This window comes from Echinops telfairi, unplaced genomic scaffold (assembly GCF_000313985.2).
Source record: "Echinops telfairi isolate 266 unplaced genomic scaffold, ASM31398v2 ScPeMD7_7469;HRSCAF=8507_0, whole genome shotgun sequence".
Classification (NCBI taxonomy): Eukaryota; Metazoa; Chordata; class Mammalia; order Afrosoricida; family Tenrecidae; genus Echinops; species Echinops telfairi.
Genome location: NW_022111372.1, coordinates 14,919,924 through 14,925,450, shown reverse-complemented (window position 1 = coordinate 14,925,450; position 5,527 = coordinate 14,919,924).

Sequence of the window (5,527 nt, the reverse complement as noted above, 5' to 3'; positions counted from 1 at the left end):
GGCAGGTTTCATAACAGAAAACATTTGTGTAACCACGATTTGAGCTCTTTCCACATGCTCTGTGGGGAATGGTAGGGAATACATCTGTTTGCCTGTCTGCACAGCTGAATAATATCTAAAAACAGGTCTGCTTTTCCCATTTCAGAGAAGTCCTCAGTAAATACATGTCGGTGATTAGTGTTTAGTTACGTACATTTTTATATCCTGTCATTTAAACTAACACTAAGAGACACAAGAGTCCCTAAACAGCTGCTAAAACTTAAGGACATATTATTTACTGCAGAGACCAAAGGTGCCCAGGCAGCCAGTTTTATGCTGTGATTCCAACTTCTGTTAATTTTATGACACTATAAACCATTGCCACTCTTTTTATGAAATAACGCCCTTGCTTGGGCTCTCTTTGTTTGTCCTGATTTTCTGCAGTAAAGACGGGACAGTACACCACCCCACGGCCAAGAATTCTGCTTTCCTGGGTCCATTTACTACTTTCTGAAAAGCACAGAGGCAAGACTAAGTGCTGTAATCACCGCCACTGCGATTTATCACCGTAGTCCGGAATGTGGGAAGATTTACCTCTTCTGTCATTTCAAAGAACAGCAATTTCAGCTGCTTCCAAACTCATTATGCTTTGGGGTTTTTTTTTGCTGATTCATAAGACCTGAAAATACACCCACTAGCCGCTGATTCCAGGTATTGGAATCTGATGTTTTTCCCTGCTTCTCACCCTTCCTAATCTCAACCCCCAAATCTGTTTTCTTTCATACAGACACATGATTATCGTATCCCCTGCACCACCCCCGTGGTTTGGTGCCAGACATTGGAGCTATGATTGCCAGAGTGACATCTACTGGAAAACGTTGGAATTGGAATCTCAGGCTTCACAGAACACCAAGTTCCCATTTTATTGCTTAGAAGTACCAGTACAATAAACTAGGTATAAGTTCCACAAAATAATCACAACTGGATTTGATTGAAAACAATTCTTCAAAGTTGAGCATAAATATTAAAATTGCTTTGGGAGTGTACATGACTATTGCCATGAGAAAAGATTTGTCCATAAATCTTTTATCTTTATAAATCCCCAGTTTATTTGTCTTTGGGGACTGGAAACATTATATATAAATTTATAGATACATAGTAATGCATACATCACATGCATACATTCATAAAAATTACACCAATATGAAAATTTACTCTGACAATGAGGAAGTTGGTCAATGTTGGCATCAAACTCCCCTGGTGGAAGGTTCTGGATCAACTGGAAACAGGGGTGATGTTTCTGGTCCCAAACTTAGTGAGCCATATCTGTATAGTCCTTTTCCTTTTCCTTCACATATTCATGGTAACATCTTTACTGCTTGCCAAAGCTGCTTATGGGCTTTAGCAAAACAATCAGGGATTTGGTCCACCTAAGCAATTAAAGTACCTGATATCACTTAGAAAGCAAAATCTATATACCAGTGTTTGGAACAGTAAATCATAAAATTGAATATCTGTGAGTAAACTTCTGAGAATGGTAATATCAATGTGGTTAGCCCAAGTAGACCAGAGAAACAAATTCAGAGACACTCATAAGTGTATAAGAAAGAGCTTTATATACAAGAGCAACTGAATATCGAGAAAATGTCCCAGCTCAGTCCAGATCAAGTTCATAAGCCCGATATTAGTCCATATGTAATACCAATCAATGAAGTCCTCTTCAGACACATGCAATACATCCAATGACGCTGATGCAGAAATATCACACATAGGCCAGTGGGTGGGAAGTCTTGTGGATCCAGTTGTATAAGCATCTCAGTGCTGGCAGGAGTTTGCATGTGGCTTCTTCAGCCCTGAGGCACTGGTTACCATCAGCCTGTCTCCATGTGGCTTATCAACAAGAGTGTCTCCCAGGGACTGAGCGTGTGTCCCCCCTCCAACAAGCTTTTTATCTCCTTAGTGCCTCCAAATGAGGTCATCAAACTCCAGCCCAATTGACAGGCTAAACTCCACCACTTCACTTTTCTTTCTTTTTTATTAAAAGATAATTTTGTTGGGGGCTCTTACAACTCAACAATACATACAGTGATTGCATCAGGCATGTTTGTACATGTTGCTTTCATTCATTTCTAGATATTTACTTTCTATTGAGCCCTTGGTATCAGCTTCTCATTTTCCCCCTACCCCCACCATCCTCATACCCCCTTGGTAGATTATAAATTATTATTATTTTCATATCTTATACTGACCGGTCTCCCTTCCCCTGTGTTTTCTGTTGTTCCTCTCCCTAGGGAGGTGTGTATGGTTATGTGTCAATCATTGCAATCGGTTCCCCCTCTTTCCCTTCCTCCCCCCACCTCCTATCTCTACCCTCTGGTATCGCTATTCCCACTCCTGTTCCTGGATTCCATGTCTTGTGAGTCCCCCTCTTTTCTATACCTGTGTACATGTTCCGGTCTAGTCTGAATTGAGAAGCAACACTGGGATCATGATAGTGGGGGTGATGAAGCCTCAAGGAACCAGAGGAATATTGTGTTTCATCAATGCTTTACCTGTGCCCTGGTTGACTCATCCCTTCCCTGTGGCCCCTCTGTGGGGGGATTGTCCCATTGTCTACAGATGGGCTTTGGGTCTCTGCTCCACCCACCCTCATTCTCAACCATATGATATTGTTATGTGTCTTCTGATGCCTATTACCCGGTCCCTATGACTCCACACGATCACACTGACGGTGTGCTTCTTCCATGTGGGCTTGTTGCTTCTATGCTGAATGGCTCCTTGTTTAACTTCAAGCCTTTAAGACCCCAGATGCTATATCTTTTAATAGCCAGGCACCATCCGCATTCTTCACATTTGCTTATGCTCCCATTTTGTCTTTAGCAATTGTGTCAGGAGGGTGAGCATCTCAGAATGCCGATTTGTTAGAACAGTGTCCTTCTATTGAGGGAGGGTATGAGCAGAGGCCCAAAGTTCGTCCACTACCAGTGTATTGCCGTATAAATAGGTGTACATAGCCCAATACCTCTATTTTTGTGAATAAATATATTTACATATGGACACACCTATGTTCATACCTCTATCCATTGCTTTCCTTCCTAGATCCTTCCTGTTTCCTTTTACCTTCCTCTTGCCCCATCTTCACTTTCCCCCTTTTCGCCCCTTAGAACTTTCTCTTAGCTAGTTTGCTGTTGCTCTCACACCCCCAGGATCTCTATCTCCTCCTTGTTGTTGACTCTATTTCCCTAGTTGTTCCGTCTAAGGTGCTGCCTGCTCACTGCACCCTTCCCCCCCCACCCTCTCCCCTCAAGTTCCCCCGGGACCGTTGATCCCGTTGCATTCTCCTAGGGCTTGCTTACCATGCCTATCTTACACAAGTAGGCAAACCAACTATGACATAGACCAAACAAAAAGAAAACAAAAGATTTAAAGAAGAAAAGGAGAGAAGAGAGAAAAAAGAAAAGATTTTTCAAAAAAAGGAGAAAAAACCCATAATTCCCTGTTTGCTGACCCTTGTGACTATCTCCCCACTGGTTGTGGGGGATCGCCCCCTCCCAGCCTGAAGCCCATTTTGGGGGCTCTTTAGGGGCTTCGTAACTTTGCTTTGCTTCTGTTGGTAATCTGTTATGTTCCCTCTTCTTGGTTCATCACACTGTGGGGAGTTCAGACCACACTACCTCCATGTTGTGTGGCCCCATATTTGTCCTCTGTCGCAATCTGCTCCAATAACATGGCATGAGCTGTTTTCGGCCCCACAGTTCCCTCTGTGTCCCAGCTTCTCCCTGCAGGGACATTGTCCTCTGGGCCTGGTGTGTCAGCATGGGGCCCAGACCGGCTGTCCCTTTCTCTTCTTCCTCCCTGGTTTGCTTCCATGTGGGCATGGCATGCTGGCACCACCCCTTCACTCTTAATCCTCCCATAATGAAAACACATTACATAACTACCACAGTCACTACATTGTATGTAGTATATATTAGTAATGATAAGATATACAAAAATAAAAGGACTGTCATAATTGCAGTTCATAACTCAAATTCATCATGGAAGTTAGGGACGACCTCTGTATCTTCTGTGTGTTTTTAAAATAAATTTTCATTGTCTATTAGGTAGAGGGTTTGCCTTTCAGACCACCAACTCTGCATTCAACAGTTCAAGACTCATCATTTTTTATTCATATATTGGAAGACCAGAGCTCTGGTGGCATAGTGGTTAAGCAGTGGACTGTGATTCTCTTGGCTGGCAGTTCGAAACCACCAGCAACTCTGCAGAAGAAAGATTGGCTTTCTCCTCAGTAAAAAGTTAAGAGTCTCAGAAACTAAAAGTGGCTGTTATACCCTGTCCTACAGGTCACTCCATGGCAGTAAGTTAAAAAACAAAAAAAAAATAATGTGGAAAGACATTGGCAATAAAGTTATGAGAGTGACATTCACAAAGTCGGCCCTCCCATTGTTTAAAAGTAGATTTATAATCAACCAATCTTATATATTCATAGGCTGTTAGGCAATTGACAATAAATAATATTGGAGAAATGTTGAAATAGTTCATTTATTAGGCAAACATGTTTTGAAATTAGATTATATGTAAGACCTTGGTAATGCAAGAGTTACAAACATGACTAAATCTTGGGTGATACTGGGAATTTGCAGTCCCATTGGATTAAACCCATTTAGAGTGATAATTAGATAAAAATCATAAAATATAGACTGTGCTAATTGTCACAAAAGAATGTTAATTCAGAGGAAGGAAATCAGGTTCAATCTGAGTTCATCTTTTGGGGAAAATGAGCAAGGTTTTTTTATAGACACATGCACACACCGTGCAGTACTTTTTTCCCAAATAATGCAATAGTCTTTGTTCTGGGAGTATAACTACATTTAAGCTGTACTAGGCGAAACCAGGTAAGTTTAAGTCTCTAGTCTTGTGAGTGCTTGTCTGTAAATAGCAAGAGGACAGATGGAAAAACACACTTCGGCGATTCTGTTCCCCTTTCAGGTGGTTCTTCACCAAGCTTTGGGAAAAGTCCTCAGGCATGCCCCTAACTGTGCTCAGCTATAGACTCCAGGGCGCCCACTGCAGAACGTAAGAGCTCTGTGCAGCTCCCTTCTCTGGTACTCTCTCGAGTGGCAGCTTCTGGGGCTCCCAGGTCAGTGTCCTCAAGTCCTGGCATCCACCCTTCTCTGCTTGAGTTCCTTCTGCCTGCACTGCTGCTGGAATCTCATCCTGGGCAGAAAGCTAGGGCAATTGTATGATTTACTTTGCTTGGTTTCACCGCATTCTCAGGAGCAACTTGCCCTGGGTGCTGGAGCAGCCGTGTGGAGACCCCTGCGAGCGCTGAGATGCTTACGTGTTCACTGATTTGGCTTTCCTCCTGCAGTTGGCGTCATTGTGTGTGTTTTATGAGATTGAGGAAGACTTTGTAAATCGGTGTCGGACAAATGGGCTAATGTTGGACTTATGGGCTTGGACAGCACTGGGTTGGGATGTTTTCTTTTTTTTTTTTTCTTTTTCTTTTTTAACATTTTATTAGGGGCTCATACAACTGTTATCCCAA